At 39.6% G+C, this 17,373-nt stretch overlaps 1 long non-coding RNA gene across 5 annotated transcripts in view; it reads left to right on the forward strand.

Annotated features, from left to right (window-relative positions):
- The window catches only part of LOC119484709, a 132,791-nt gene that overhangs the window by 99,125 nt on the left and 16,293 nt on the right, over positions 1–17,373 (forward strand). Inside the window, exon 6 of one of the 5 annotated variants that reach the window (XR_005206085.1) lies at positions 17,201–17,336. The exons of 1 other annotated variant lie outside the window; for it this stretch is intronic. This is a non-coding gene — a long non-coding RNA (uncharacterized LOC119484709). Of the gene's footprint in view, positions 1–3,947; positions 4,419–15,412; positions 15,432–15,860; positions 15,880–17,200; positions 17,337–17,373 lie in introns of those variants that run through there. 3 more of the 5 variants (XR_005206096.1, XR_005206097.1, XR_005206094.1) reach the window with 3 other exon arrangements.

The following is a 17,373-nucleotide window of genomic DNA, read 5'->3' on the forward strand; positions in this document are numbered from 1 at the left end:
ATTCAGTAATAATCGATTATAATTAGTCATTTATCTAGAACACTCTCTCACTTTCTCTGGTTCCAGTTTCTCAAACATGAGATTTTTCAGATTTTCTCAGGGTTTTTATTTATTTATCTCTTTATCTAATTATTTAACCAGATAACTCAATTGAGAACCAATTCCCATTTACAATGACAACCTGACCAAGAGGCAGCGACAGAAGGCAACATAGAACATAAATACAACTAGTGTAATAAAACAACATTATACAAATTTATCGATTAAAATATTTAATCGCACATTTTGTATCTGTTTAAAATGTACCTTAAAGGGAGATTTTTCAAGTATTTAATACTCTTATCAACATGCGAGTGGACAAATAGGCTGCTTTTTGCAAATGTATGTAAATATTTATTATTGGAAATCAATTATCAACACAAAACAATGACAGATATTGTCTAGAAATCCTCAGAGTTACTGCATTTAGCATAAAACAATATGCTCAAATCATAACATGGCAAACTGCAGCCCAACAGGCAACAACAGCTGTCAGTGTGTCAGTGTGCTGACTTGACTATGACTTGCCCCAAACTGCATGTGATTATCATGAAGTGGGCATGTCTGTAAAGGGGAGACTCGTGGGTACCCAGAGAACCCATTTACATTGACATATCTTGAGGTCAGAGGTCAAGGGACCCCTTTGAAAATGGCCATGCCAGTTTCTCCTCGCCAAAACTTGGCGCAAGTTTGGAGTGTTATTTAACCTCCTTCACGTCAAGCTAGTATTGGTAGCAATGGCTTCCTTCGTTTTTTTTTCGTACAGTTTGGGGCCGTCAGTGAGCGTCTGTCGGTCTAGTTTTTTCCACACCGTCGTCTCTAGTCTGCCCTTGTCAAAGTTTTTTCATCCGATTCAGCATGTTGAATCGTTGGCAGAGCTCGTCGGTGATTGGCTGTTGAGCTTAAACCAATCAGTGCACGAGAAAACAAGTAAAGTGAAGACACAGAAGTCTATTCTCATTTTTAATCTTCATCTCATCTGATCGCTCCAATACACAGATATTTTCACAGCTACATGACCATCTGGAATGAAGCTAAGTGAGAGTGGCGCGAAAACAGTTGGAAAACGCTGCTTTGTTTCATGTACGTATCATAACAGCGTCCTCGGTCTTCCTGTTTCCCGTTTTGAGTGATGAATCCAGACTACCGCCGCCTGCTGGTGTGGAGAGTTATTTCCTCTCACGCAAGCGCAGAACCTACGTGCTAACTGGCCGTCAGCTGTAGTCTTTGCATTGTGTTCGAGTACAACTTGTCAGCCAAGACGAAGGCGACGCTCTATCGCCGCTAATTCTCTGATGTCGGTTTGGTGTCTTTGGGCCTTAAATTTAATCTAATCCAGGGTTTTTGCAGAATTGTCCGTGCGGCACTCTGTTCCACATTAAAGAGAAATGCAGAGAAAATATTAAGCAGAAAACTAAGATGGAAACCAGAAACCGGAACAGGAGAGCAGAAGGGTGAGGCTGGAAAACGAGCCTCTCTGCAGCGGTACCAATGTCAAAAGGCCAACACGAAACAGTCGATGCAACAACAGCAGGGAGATGAGAAACTTTAAAAACAGCAACGTGGAAGCAGGAAGCAGGACTTCAGTTACAAGTGTCAGAAAATAAGAACAGCCAGTTGAATTAATTTCCTTATAAAATCTCCCCCGAGCAGTGGAACAGTGACCGAAATCTGACCTGAAGGGAGGGAGGGAGTAACATCAGAGCACCGCAGGGCACATTTAACCCTTTGAGAGGAGGGGCTTTAGGTTAGTGTGGCTGATAACAACTCCACACACACACACACTCGTCCTCTTCACCTTGTACCTCTTAACTTCCCTCATGGGGTTATTAACTCCCTGATTGGGGAGCTTTCCTTCGGGTTCGTCCCTATTTAGTTGTCACGGTGGCGTGACCCCGACACTTATTAGCTGACCCCTGGGATTAGTCCAAGCTGGAAACGGGGGGGGAAGTGGGGTTAAGCCTTCACCTCGAGGTGCTCGCTGCAGCATCTCACAAAAACCTTAATTAAATCGCTGAGACACCGAGTCAGGAATGTTTGCTTTGCTCTGCCTCTCTGCGTACGTCCTCCAGTCCATCCGTCTGTCTCCACCTTTCTTTGCTTTTCCCATCCTCATCTTCCTCCATGCTGGCTTCATCTTCCTCCCAGCTCACCCACCAGTACTGATCTGTAGAGCCGTTATTGTAGGTAAAGACTCATGCTCATGGTCGGCAGAGATTCTCCATGCATCAGTCTCCCCCTCACATATTGTTACAGGTTTATATGAAGTAATAAAAATCACTAAGATGTGTTTTTTTCGTCTTTTCTGCGTGTATGTGATTTGGGGTCTGATTCCTCCTGACAATCGTCAGCAAAGCCCTGATTGTCTGATGCTTCTAAAGATTATCTTTCCATCATCCCCCGTTCGGCTCAGAAGTCCATCCTGGCCGCACCAATTTCAAATCTTAAATATTAAACATGTTCAATATCTACGATGGGATCTCCCGTTGTGTGTGGGGAACCCCGAGGACAGCTGATGATGCAGTCATGTGGGAAAGAACGATAGCCAATAGAGAACCAAGCTGACTGAAGAAGGAAGGACAACCACCGCCGTCATGGCGGCCGTGGCTAATGCATGGGCTAATGCTAAACGTGAAGCATAAAGGAGTAGTAACTTGCATACTTGCAACCTTGAGACCTCAAAAATAGGGAGGATTTCAAAAGCGAGGGGTCTGTGGGTCCTCACCCAGAAACATTAGAGTTTCAGAGACTTTGTTTCCTGCATTCTGGTGACTTTTAAAGAATGAAAATAACAAAATAATAAGTACACTGCAACAGCATTTTATGTTAAATAGGCCTACTCAGAAAAAGAAACTGAATAATTCACCGCTCTGGTGTGAGCTTGTGTGAATCTCTGGTATAAACTAATATTCATCAGTTTTCATTCATTCCTTTTTGCTCCTGCTTGAGTATTTCTTTCTCTTAGGTCTCTCCATTTTTCTCTCCGTCTCTCACTCACTGAAGGTCCTTTCAGACACGACGGGACAACGCCATCGCTGAGCTCTGAAACCTGTTATTTCAAACGGCTTGCACCACGCCGGCTTTCCGCTGCGTCGGGCAAAGCCCAACTTGGGCGCTGTATGGTCGCGATAAGACATTTGGTGTAGCTCTATTATCGTCTGGGAGGAAACAGCAGGGCTTGTACATGCTATACAGCACCAGAAACAGGTTGTGATAAGGTGTGAAAAATGGGAGAAGTGTGACACGTGGAGAAAACCGGGAGAGGGCGATGAAAAACGGGGAGTCTCCCAGGAAAATCGGAAGGGTTGGCAAGTAGTAAGATGGAGCTCAGACATGGAGGACCAACTTGTTGATTTGTGGCAACAACACAAGTGTTTATTTAACGTGTTTCCATGACTTCATCCATCCATCCTTCGTGAATTTTCAGTACAAAGTAAAAACTAACTCTTACTAACACTATTAAATAACACTTCTTCCCGCCCGTCGTCCACCATGTTTGTTTACACTAAAGTCACGTTTGATCACGAGAGATTTTGTGAGATTTCCGTTTTTTTTTAGTCGTGACTCTTGTTGATCATGACTGAATCTGTTAGTGTGTGGTGTGCTGCTGTTTTGACCAAATCGTTGCTCTCCACACACTACAGGATCAAAACTGTTAAATTTATGATTCGTTATGTGAGGGCTCTCTCACATTTTACACATCTGTTAAGATCTGAAACATCCTTTAGTGTCGGGCCAGCCTTAACGTGACCAGAACAAGGACTGCACATGCAAATATCACAGCAGCCCACTGCTCCTCAGGACAGGTTCAATGCACAGGACAAGTCTCATGTATGTACCTGTATGTATATGACCATACTAATAAAGTTTACTTTTTTTTTTTTTAAATGCCCATCTCAACTTCCCAGAGCTCAAAGTGAGGACTTCAATTTCCCAAATGATTTAACTCATTGTGATATAAAACAACAGGAAGTGCCACAAGTTTGGCATTTTATTCTTGATTAAAACCTTTAGTAGTTTATCTGTGATCAAAATAAAATCAATCAACAGACTAATCACTTAATTGTCTACCAATTTCAGCACTAATTACAGCCAGTTTGCAGTAACCTGGTGCTGCATACAGGTCCTTAAAGGATCTATTCACATCAGTAATAGAACACCTAGAACACTTGACTTGTATTTAGACATTTTATTTTTATTTTATGTATATTAAACTTGGCAAAATAAACCTGATTCTGGTTCTGAAGAGGACAGAATAGTGAATAGTTAGCTGTAAATAACCATGACTTTAAATAAAAATAGATGAATGTGATGTTTGTCTTCTCATCAATTCGTATAAAATGTCAGAAAACAGTAAAAAAAAAAAAAAAAAAAAAAAAGATGATTTCCTAAAGAACAAAGATATTAATTTTACAACAATATAAAACATAAAAAACAAAAAAAACAAATTCTATGTTTAAAAAGCTGGAACAAGAAAATGTTTTGATATTATTGCAGGGGGAAAAAAAGTGATTATGAAAATAGTTCTGGACTAAATGTTTAGAATAATTGTTAAGCCACAATAAATAACATCTGTAGTGCATAAATAAAAGAGTAGCTGTAATATACAGATGTGCGAACAAGGTGCACTCGTTTCTAATCCCGATGTGTCCGGGTGGAAACGTCTTGATTTGTCTCCGGGGAGCAGCAGAATAAAGAGAAACCAGCCAGATAAACCTCCTCTAATCCGATACTTTTGACACAAACACGGACTGAAGCAACGACAGCGATAAGAGCTAATCCTGTTTCCACATGTGTGTGCAGTGAAACACTGCTGTCTCTGTCCAGAGCCTCCCTCTGAGCGCATCTGATCCTGACCCGAGATACATGATCCTGACCCGAGATACATGATGGTGACCCGAGATACATGATGGTGACCCGAGATACATGATGGTGACCCGAGACACATGATGGTGACCCGGAATAAGATAAGATAAGATAAGATGAACCTTTATTAATCCCTGGAGGGAAATTCAGGTGTCAAAGCAGCAACATCAGCAAACAGAGTGAAACACAGGAGAAGTATGAAGGTATACAAAAATTATAAAAACAATAATAGAGATATAAAAGATACAGAGTGAATGGGTGAACAAAGTGTGTACAGTCCGTCAATAAATAAATGTGATATGTGCAATAAATACATGTAATATGTGCATATGTGCAGTCTATAAAGTGGTATATAGGATGTATAGTGTAAAGTAAGTGTAAAGTGCGTCAGTGGTTAGAGTCCAAGATGGTTGCAAAGGTGCATGTTTAAAGGTAGATGGTGCATGTTTAAAGGCAGATAGTGCATGTCTAAAGGTAGATGGTGCATGTTTAAAGGTAGATTGTGCATGTTTAAAGGTAGATGGTGCATGTTTAAAGGTAGATTGTGCATGTTTAAAGGTAGATGGTGCATGTTTAAAGGTAGATTGTGCATGTTTAAAGGTAGATGGTGCATGTTTAAAGGTAGATGGTGCATGTTTAAAGGTAGATGGTGCATGTTTAAAGGTAGATTGTGCATGTTTAAAGGTAGATAGTGCGTGTTTAAAGGTAGATGGTGCGTGTTTAAAATTGTTAAAGTCCTAATAGTTGTCATATGGGGGTCAGCCTTGGTTGTGGAGCCTAATGGCTACCAGCATGAAGGACATGCAAGAGAGTCCCCCGACCACAAGACACGCTTTCAGGCTGAGTCTGGATCGATTATCATGAGAGGAGAACTGATTAACTCTGTGGCTTTAATCGATCACACAGTAAGTAAGTCAAGTTTATTTGTATAGCACCTTTCACAGATACAAAATCACAAAGTGCTTTACAATAATAAAAAAAATACATCAGTCAATATTAAAAGTAGCAATGAAGAGCACAGGGCTGTCAAGCTAAAAATACAACAAAACAAACAAATGAGCTACAAAGACACATAACAGGTAACAAATACAGTCAAGAAAAAGGCCAATAAAAGCAATAAATTAAGTGGAGATGATTATTCAGATGAATTAACAAAAAGCCTGTCTAAATAAAAAAGGTTTTCAGCTGCTTCATAATAAATATGTCACAGGACTACAGGGATCATGAGCAGCATCTAAAAAAGACCAGCAGGCTTCTTCTCTTCTGCAGGAAAGTCGCACTAAAGTCAGCTGAGGAGTTTGGTTTTGTGCACAAAAATGCGCGTTTGCATTTCATGAAGAAGTTAGAGTTAGTATGAGAGGAGCTTCAGAGATCTTACCTTCATAAAGTAATCCAAAGTCCGCGCTCCAGCAGCTTCTACCAACACTTTGTATCCACTTTAATCAGCGCGTCTCTCTCTGCGTAAAACCCCCAAACCGGTCCAGACCCGGTTCTGTTCTAGTCTAGTAGAGCAGCAGCAGCAGCAGCAGGGTTTACAGTGTCCTCGGTAGAAAACCAGACGGTGTCCTCTCACAGCAGCGCTCCAGACCCGGGTCCTCCAGCGTTCAGAGGCGCACAGACTCTCCAACAAAAGTCCTCAATGAAGTGAAGAGGAGGCGCAGACTGAGACGAGCTGGAGGGAAGTGGGAGGGACCGTGGTGCGCGTCCCCGTGCGCGTCCCCGAGGAGGGCTGCACCTGCAAAAAATATCCCCAGCAGGAGAGATGTGTTTATTGTGAAAGATGCTCTTCAGATGAACTCTTCCACAAATACCATTTACAAGACTGTCTGAAAAATATCCAAAAATTATCAGTAACAAATATGAAAAATATCTGAAAAATATTAGTAAAATATGTTAAAAACAAATGTCAGAAAAATAACAGTAAAATATATGATAAATGTCTGAAAAATAATGGTTACATATGTGAAAAATATCTGAAAAATGTCTGAAATGTTTTTGTAAAATATGTGAAAACTAAACAAAATAGCATCTATTTACAAACAGGGACTATCTACAAGTGAAAAATATCCTGATATTATTCGTGAAAAATATCCGAAAATATTAATAAAATTATTAGAGAAAAAAATAGTAAAAAACGTTTACGAAAAATACGCGAAAACTGTCTGAAAATTTTAAAAAAATATTAGTAAAATATGTGAAAACTAGACAAAATAACATGTATAGTAAAGAGGACTTTGTCCAAGCTGAAAGCATCAAAGACCATTCAGACATACGGAGTCGTTCTCTCACACATCTGGCTGAGGATGTCTAAAAGTCTTTGTACACCAAGTCTGTATTTTTCGTTTTAAACGTTTGACAATTTCGGACAAAAAATCCGGACTTGGTGTGTAAAGGCCTTAACTTGTCATGCACCAATGGCCCAGCCTTCGGGAGCAATTTGGGGGTAAGTGTCTTGCTCAAGGACACATCGACATGTGACCTGGAGCAGCCGGGGATCTAACCACCGTCATGGGTTATAACACTTGTGCAGTGTAACTGGAGCTGCGGTCGTGCGTTGCGATTGGTTCCATTTTGGCGAGGGCAGACCAAATTTTACTGCTCATGTGTTAAACCCCCAAAGATACAGTATGACGCGTTGATGACGCGTTACCCAGCCTCCTTCAATCGACCTTGGTTTTTGGCTGTCGCCATCTTGGTATTTGGCCGTCGTCGTCTTGTTTTTTTGCAACCAGAAGTGACACAAGAGGGCGGAGCTAAATACAACCGGACACTGAATAAGGCATTTTTAAGTGACCGGAAAGATAACAATTAACTTTGATGAAGTGAAAACACACTGTGAAAGGGTGAAAGTTGTAAGACGAAAACACAGACAACTCCCAGACCGGACAACGCCGTGGTAGCGACCTGTCAATCACAAGGTAGCCCCGCACTAAAGCATCCCCTGCTTTATGGTCTATTTGACTCTAAATGGGACCGTAATTTACTAAATGAACATCATGCTGTATTGAAGAAGACTTGAAACTAGCATTTGAGACAATAAACTCATGTTTACAATGTTTACTGAGGTAATAAATTAAGTGAGAAGTAGACTCATTTTCTCATAGACTTCTATACAATCTGACTTCTTTTCTCCATTCCAGCGGTGTCATGAAAGTCCACACACCCCCCATTACATTTCTTTTTTATTGACAGTTCAGTCGCTTAAGTTTGCATTTCCATTTTAAGCCTGTGTATTTATACTCAGTCTAGGGAAAGTTTGTGTAGGTGCACCGCTAACCAAATACTTCCGCCCGTCACCTCAGCTGTTAATGAGCTGTGGACGGAGACACTATATTCAACTGTTGCTGCGTGTTCAGGAACACTCTGAAACCTGAGACTCTCATCGTTTTCACCTCAGCCTCGTAAAATGGGTTTCACAGCATCACCGACTATCCACTGATGTCACTCACACAGGCACGTAAATACAAACACATACACTACTGTTGAAGAGTTATGAATCAGCTGTTTTTCCTTCAATAATTACTATTCTAACGGAGATAAATAAAAAAAAACAGTATAATTCAGACCCCAAATGTTGTATTTAAAGAAGAATGAAATTCAGTCGATGTTTTCACAGTGTTAGGGAGGAGTGAACCTGCCAAAAATAAAAATAAATAAATGAGCAAATAAATAAATGAGTCAAGAAATTATTAAATAATAATAATTATAAAAATTAAATATAAATTTGTGTTACATTTGATCAAATAATTAATGCCTACATTTATTTTTTTATGTTGTTTTTTATTTATTTATTCATCAAGTCATTTATGTTTATGACATGTGAAAACAGTAACATATTTGAAAAATATCCAAAAAAATATGGGAAAATGTCTAAAAATATTAGTAAAATATCTGGAAAATATTAGTAAAATATGCGAAAACTAAACAAAATAGCATCTATTTACAAAGAGGAGTTTCTACAAGATAAAAGCATGAAAAAACATTCTCAAATATGTGAAAAATATCCGAACATTTTCCGTGAAAAATATCCGAAAATGTTCATAAAGTTATCAGTAAAATATGTGAAAAAAGAAGTGCGGGAAAAAAAGGTATAATTGTCCGAAAAATATCCCAAAAAATATCAGTAAAATATGTAAAAACCAGACAAAATAACATATATTAGTAAAGAGGACTTTGTCCAAGCTGAAAGCATCAAAGACCATTCAGACATACGGAGTCGTTCTCTCACACATCTTGCTGGAGATGTCTGAAAGTCTTTGTACACCAAGTCTGTATTTTTCGTTTTAAACTTTCGACAATTTTGGACAAAAAATCCGGACTTGGTGTATAAAGGCTTTAACTTTTCATCCACAGTGTATATTAAGCTACATATACAGCATGTGCAGCTACAGCAGCCAGTTATCACTGCCATAAACACTGTGAGACATCTGAGAGTCTAAAATGAGACGGTCAGTCAGACAAGTCACAACATGCAGGACTAGAAGAGGAGGAAGAGAAGTGTCCAGATGAAATCCTGCTTCATCATCATGACTCACACACAATAAAAACACAGAGGAATCAGAGCTCACAGTCAGCTGAAGGTGGAGGGAGGCTTTAAATACTTTACTACATTAAACCGAACATGAACCCTGAAGTCTCAACAACAAAACCAGTTAGTTTTCTCTACATTTAATCTGAGCATGACAACATTATCAACATTAAGGAAAGGCATTTAATAGTGCAACAGTTATAGTCTGGGCCGACAGCACTTTGAGAATTTCATTTACTGTGTTTTTACCAGGAGGTATTGGTACCTACTTACTGTAACGGTAATATAAGTATGTATATATACTGCACATGTGGCAGCGTCATCATGCAGAAACCTACGTCAGGTCACGTGGGAAAAAGTTTTTTGACCAAAATTTTAATGTTGGGATTTGAATACATGAGGAACACCACTGGGAAGATACAGAATTATGGAGGATGGAGCCTGCCAAAATCCAAAATAAATGAAAAATAAATAAATTACTCCATAAATAAATATTCATTAAATGTAGTAAAATAAAAATATAAACATATAAAAAATTAATTAATTAATTGATGAAATGTGACGTTAATTTACATTTCTGTTTTAAGTAGCTTCATTATTTATTTATCTTTGTATTAATTCCTTTATTTATTTACTCTTGTGTTTAATTTTCCCTATTTTATTTGTGTATTTATTTTTATTAAATGTATTTATTTATTTTTTTATTTATTTTTTATTTATTTTTTTATTTATTTTTAAATGTATGCATTTATTCACATTGAGTGACAGTCCCCTCATTTGCATAATTAGGCAGAAATGCATAAAGAAAAATGTGTAAGGAAAAAAGAACAGAAATAAATAAGGGTGTAAAGGTTAAATCGTGCATAAATAAATAAATGCATAAATACATATCATTAAAAATATATATATAAAATAAATAAAAATAAATGCAAAAATAAATAAATACATTTTAAGCTGAATAAAATAAATATGTAAAAAAAATTAAAGGGGAAATTAAACAAGAGTAAATTAATTAGGAAATGAATAAATATAAATAAATAAACAAGCAAATTAAAACAAATATATCAATTTACATCACATTTTATCAATTAATTAATGGCTACATTTATTTTAAATATTATTTTTGCTACATTAAATTACTTATTTATTTATTTATCAAGTCATTTATTTATTTATTCAACAACCTGGGAGCACGCCGACCGCCATCTAAGTTACTGTATGTAACGTTAATACACTGACTATAAGGATGTATATATATTGTACATGTAGCAGTGGCGTGTAAAAGTCTGAGCGAGGCTTCTGCAGCACCAGAGGAGGCTGTAGGAGTGTTTCAGTGTTTATGTGATTCACACAGCCAGGGCTGGGGAAGGCTTGACCCTTCACAGACCTCCCCAACGCAGCGGAAATGACTTCTGTCCATGTGAGACCCTCGTCTTTTCTCTGTCAGACCCTCCCACCCTCCCCAACGTGTTGCCTTACAAGAATGTAAATAAGACCGCAATACACAGAGTGGGAGTGTTAACCTTTGTGTACACTTTAGGATGCATGCAGGCCTGTCTGCAAATATAGACGTGTGTTTTATAACGTTGCAGTTCCTTTAATGAGAGCTGGTAAACAGAGTGAATGTAGCGGTGGAGAAGAAAACATGAAATAACAGAAAGGAATTCAGGCCTGGAGTTACTCTCCCCGGGGAGGCAGGCAGACTCGCTGTTTGGTCGTCAGCCAGGAACTCTGAAGGAAGACGACTACAGCGTCCACGTCTTTTTTTATTCCTGTTTCTCTTTGTGTCTGCTTCTCTCTGGCTCTACTGGCTCCTATTATAATGATACAGTTCTCTTTCTTTTTCTTCTGACCCGCGGGCGATCCCGACTGACTTTCAGAGGCCCCAGTAGGTTCAGTTTTAGAGCTAGAGTGAAGACACAGATATCATATGATACTAGAAAACCTAAAGTATCAACCTTTTATTTACCAATTATTAACCTATTCATTGGTACCAACCATGTCCTGCTACCATGTCGGTAAGGAGGCTAAATAACACTTCAAAGTAGGGCTAAATTTTAGCGAGGAAAAACTGTCATGGCCATTTTCAAAGGGGTCCCTTGACCTTTGACCTCAAGATATGTGAATGAAAATGCATTCTATGGGTACCCACGGGTCTCCCCTTTACAGACATGTCCACTTTATGACAATCACATGCAATATTGGGCAAAAAAAGTTTTTTTCATGCAGTATAAATGTGTTATTTTCTCCTATTCTAAAATGGTGTGTTTGAATATTTCTGCATACTGGGGTCCCTAAACAGTCCTGAATTGCATAAATTGGGTATCACTGTAAAGCTGAGACTCTTGTGGATCCAATGAGCCCAACTGTATTCATGTGTGATGATGTTAGACACCAGTATTTTTGAGGGATTATTGATCATTTTTTTCAATTCTCGAGTGGAATTTTTTTTTTTAATTTAGCACCAAATCTGTGTAACAAATGGTATCAACCCAAAAATTGCTGCAACAACTTATGAGACATAATAGAGCATGGGGATGACCATCATATACTTCTATCATTATGTTCTAAACCCTGATACACTAATTACTTTTAATTCCTTCATTCATTCATATTTATTTCAGATTCATGACTAGAGCAACTTGACACACAAAGCTGAGCTGCATCTCAAATTAATCTTCAGGTTCCCAGCTTTCAGATGATGTACACCACTTCTATGTGACATCTACTGTTGACCTGCTATCTCCCCCTAAAGACCCCCTGTACCCCCCCTAAAAAAGAGTGTGTGTGTGTGTGTAGTGTTTGTGTGTGTGTGTGCTCCTCTCAGACTCTAGTATATTAATAGAACTTTTCTCCACTGATGATGAAGTTGCCACCTGTACCCCGTCTCACACCCACCATCAGGCCAGAGAGGGCAACGACACTGACTTGGTTGACTATTGGTGCGTTCAAATGGGGTGGTGTTTACCGTGTTCACCAGAGGAGTCCATATGAACGCCCCCCTCTTGTGGTGTTCACAACCTCGGAAGAGGAAAGTTTCTCAAAGCTCCAAGTTGACGAGTTGTGACGTTGTCAGAAATAGTGGAGGCCATGGAAGTTCATTTTTTTTGGTGCATAATAAGTTAATATATTGTACTTTTATCCGTATATTGTTTTTCTTCGTAATTTTATAATATGTCTCAGGAAAATGTTGATATTCCCAACGGCCTCATATTTTTCCTCTGTCATTATACCTTCGCATTTAATGCATTATGTTACCTGCTTGCTAGCTTGCTATATTGTTAGCCTCTGTGGCTTCTAGACGCCGACAGTAACGTTAATATTACCGTTGCTTAGCAGCGGTGTTCTCACCACTTAACCACTTGAACGCCAAACACGTTGTAAACACAAGCGCACCAGTTTCATTTGAAGGCAGCAGTAGTTACACTAATATTCCACTATTATGACAATATAGTGAATTTGACAACATATTCTGTTTGGATATTCTGAATTAGGCCTTATTCTGAATGGAGCATTTTCAGTATTGAGTTCAGTATTGCATTCAGTGTTGAGGCCCTCAATACTGGACCAGCGTTCTCCCTCAATTTGAGGGAAATATGCTGTCAGTTTTTTGTCAACATTTTGTGACTTTTAATTAATGTTTCAAGAAAAATGGAAGAAAAAGAGATGGAGAAAAAAGTAAAGATGCATACTTGTCAACCCTCACGATTTTCGCGGGGACTCCTGTTTTTCATTGCCGTCTTCCGGTTTCTTATTTCTCCCCATTTATGACAAAATTTCAAACCTTTATTCCTTTTTGTTATCTCAACTTGTTTCTGGCGCTGTACAGCGTGTATAAGCCCTACTGTTTCCACCACAATCCACAACACAGCTACACCAAATGTTGTTTCCTGGATGAAAAGAGCTGCTGGCGACCTCCCGACACAATGCTGTTTGAGCTGCACTCGCCGCACATCACAGCGTGCAGCGCTCAAAGTTGGGCGCAGTGAAAAGCCGTCATGGTGCGGCGCAAACCATTAGAAATAACAGGTTTCAGAGCTCAGTGGTGCCGTTGTCATGTTGCGTCTGAAAGGACCTTCAGTGAGTGAGAGAAGGAGAGAGAAATGGAGAGAACTAAGAGAAAGAAATACTCAAGCAGGAGCAAAACATGAATGAATGAAAACTGATGAATATTAGTTTATACCAGAGATTTATATAAGTTCACGCCAGACGGGCGAATTATTCTATAGTTATTCTTTCCGAAGTAATAAAAGTAAGATTAAAAGTATTTAAGATAAAAATGATGTTGCAGTGTACTATTCTGATTCTTTAAAAGTCACCAGAATACAGGAAACAAAGTCTCTGAAACTATTTTTTTCCTGACGGACTACCTGCACATCCTCAGACCCTCAGACCCCCTCGCTTTGGTTTTGAAATCCTCCCTATTTTTTGAGCTCTCAAGGTTAGCGAGTATGTAAAGATGAGATTTAATGACGGACGCTGAGTGGAAAGAAAGGGAGGAAGAAAAAACAAGAGGGGAGATGACGTGGGAACCATGTTGGGTCCACGCTCCAGACCCTGCAGTTGTTGGCCTCGTCAGTGTTGTTGTTTTGTTTTCACACGGCCTTCAACCTCGCTGTGTGGACCGCAAACAGATGTTAATGACGTTTCTCACAAGAGTTTCTACTCGGCGTCATCAGCGCTGCTAATGAGCTGTGGTGAAACGTTCTGTGAGGACGGATGCCATCGCACAACTAAAGCTGCAACAAATCTGCAGCAGCAGAAATAATATAGCAGACGGTAGTGTTTGTAATATTATTATTAGAGTGGCGGTTGAGAAAAGCTCCCACATGTCAGTAGTGAAGCCTTCACACCAGCTCCAAACCACAGTCTTTATTGAACGATTAATACTTTTAGAATTGTTACCACACCCATATAGAAGTCCCAGCTGATAACAGGCGGAGTCACGTTCCTTTTAACCCGGAAATAATTATCTGTCATATAATTAACTGTCACTAAACTAGACATTATAAATAGTACAGCACATTATAATTAGGGACGTCGGTCAGCGAAGGCTCGATCGAAACTGTAGGAATTATTATTGTTCTTGAGATGAATCGCATTTTTTAGGGCCTTAATGTGCTCTTAAAGTTGTTAAACTCATCAGAAGCGGTGAAAAAATTGTTATTTTAAGGGTCTAGGTGTTGGGTGTTGCAAAATGGCTCGCTAGCGCCCCCTACAAAGTTGGAAAAATTGAGCCCCTCGTTCAGGTTTCATCTACATGTATGAAATTTGGCAGGCAGATGTAACATGTGGAGATGCACAAAAAAGCCTCTCGGAGGTATACCCAAAACCCAACAGGAAGTCAGACATTTTTAATTCAATGTGCGATTTTTGCCCATTTTTAGCGTTTTATAGGCCTAGTACGTTAACGAACTCCTCCTACAGATTTAATCAGATCGACTCGAAATTTGGTCAGGACCATCTTAAGACCTTAACGATGAAAAGTTGATAAAATCCTGAGTTTTCATGGAACGACCTTGCCGTGGCATGGCGACCATTTTGCGCCATTTGCCATGAAACAGGAAGTTGTTGTAACTCCAATGTACATAGTCCAATCTGCCCCAAACTTCTCAGGCATAATAAGGGTCCAGTCCTGAGGACATTTACATGTCCATATTGAGTCACACTCAAAGCGCCCCCTACTGGCAACAGGAAATGTTTTATATTTTGATGTACTCCGGCTGGTGGGCGGTGCTTGGTATTTCCTAAAGAGATCTCAACATGGCTGCCGGGTCACCAACTTTCAAATTTTACAACTAAACAGTACACTACAAGATGTTTCTGATAACATTTGAGGAGGGAAATAGGCATTACAGTAACAGAATATTCCCCTCCGCGACCTCTAACGGGATAAGCGGTTGCAGATGATGATGATGGAGTAACAGAATATTGATTCATATTTGATCAGCGCCGTCTAGTTTGACCATTTAATTGCAGTTGGCGAGTAATTGACTCGTGGCTCCCATAGACGGCAGCTGGACGGCAGACTCCAGATCAGCTCTGACTGGTTGTTTTCCTCCGGTCTGTGAAATCTTGCAGATTACCTGTCTCATGTACTACTCTCAGGATATAGTGACCGTTTTATAAAAATAACTTTTTTTAATCATATTTGCTCCATTTCTACCCTCTGCTGCTTTAAGGAGCAGAGCCTTTGCACATACTCTACCTATCCTAGCTGAAGGACCCCCTTAAAATATGTTGACTACGTGTTGGAGATACATAAGTGATGGTGAACACAAAGCACATTCAGGCCTGATACTTGTAGCAGAGCAGCTGTGAGAGGACGTCAGAGAGAAAGCTGGAGGAAGACCTGGTTTTATTTTGTGTATATACAACATACGTCGACTCGTGACACGTTTGTGTGTGTTTTTGTTTGTGCGTGGAGGGAGCGGACCACAGCAGCGTGACTCTCTGGCGGGGATCGTGAGAACCTAAGTGGCAGGGGGGTCCTCGTGGTTCAGAGGAATTCGACAAAATGTTAAAGAGAAGAAAAACAGCAGTGTTCATAGACGTCAACAGCACACTCAGAGGAAGGCATCTGACGAGGCTGCACATTGGACTATTTCTGGATCAAGGAAATCGCAAACCTGTTACACCTACATACACACTGCATGTTCTAGTCTATTGACGCTATTGTCTACCCAGCAAGATGTCTGTATCTCTCTCTTTTCCCACACCTGTCTTCTTCCTCTCATCTCTCTCCTCTTCATCACACGACACCCCCTCTCCCTCCGTCCTTCATCTCCAACTGCAGCCTCCCTCGTGTCACTCGGTTATTTATGGGCTGCTGAATGGAGAGAGATAGTCTGAGACCCAGAGCTTGGCCTCTACCCTTCCACTGTCTGCTGCCCCTAAATCACCACCCAGTCTGGCTTACTTCCCTTTAATGCTGTGTGTGTGTGTGTGTGTGTGTGTGTGTGTGTGTGTGTGTGTGTGTGTGTGTGTGTGTGTCATGCTATCTGTTGATCAGTTTCATTCATCGAGGCAGTGGTGGAAGAAGTACTCAGATCCTTTACTGCAGTATAAGTACTAATACCACAGTGTTAAAATACTACACTACAAGTATAAGTTCCGCATTCAAAACCTTACTGAAGTTAAAGTATGTGAGTATTATCATATAAATGTAGTTAAAGTATTGTCAGTAAAATGTTCCCCATTAGTATTTTCCTATTATAGCTGATGCTTCTAGATTAATATTGCAGCTGCATTAATGTGTATGTTGCATTTTACTGCTGCAGATTTTAATTCAAGAAGTAGGGTGAGTACCTCCAATTTAGATGGAGTATAATGGCCACATTGAAGGGGAAAAAAATCGGAGATTTCGAGATTAAAGTCATAATATTACAAGAAAAAAAGTCGTAATTTAATGAGAATAAAGTCATAACTTTACGGGAAAAACATTTCCTCCTCCACCTCCGTTTCTTGCTCAATCTTTTTAAGGTCGTGATACTGATGATAATGTGGTGCTGATGTGCCAAAAGAAGAAGTATTTGGTTATTTGTGAAACGTAAACGAAAGTATAACTTCACAAGATGCTCCATGTTCCTCATTTTCATCTGCTCTATTTCCCCTCTAAAATAACTCGTAAAAATACTACTTTATAAACTTATGACTTTATTCCCATAATACTACGACTTCTTTCTCGTAAACTTAGAAGATCCTGAGAGTTTGATGCTGTGAAGGTCACAGCTGTGGTAGCTGATTGTAAATGTTATCTGATGTTAGCCTGCCCTCTTCTGGACTGAGGACCAACTACAACAGAGGCTGAGGACACAAGGAGGAACTCCACTCCAGCACTGAGTCATCCAAAGTACAAAACTAGTCTGATTTGACTAATTAAAATCACTTCTTTACAATCTTGGCCAATGTTGTGTAGCGTGTTTTAGGGTGAGTACTTC

This window comes from Sebastes umbrosus, chromosome 3 (assembly GCF_015220745.1).
Source record: "Sebastes umbrosus isolate fSebUmb1 chromosome 3, fSebUmb1.pri, whole genome shotgun sequence".
Taxonomy (NCBI): Eukaryota; Metazoa; Chordata; class Actinopteri; order Perciformes; family Sebastidae; genus Sebastes; species Sebastes umbrosus.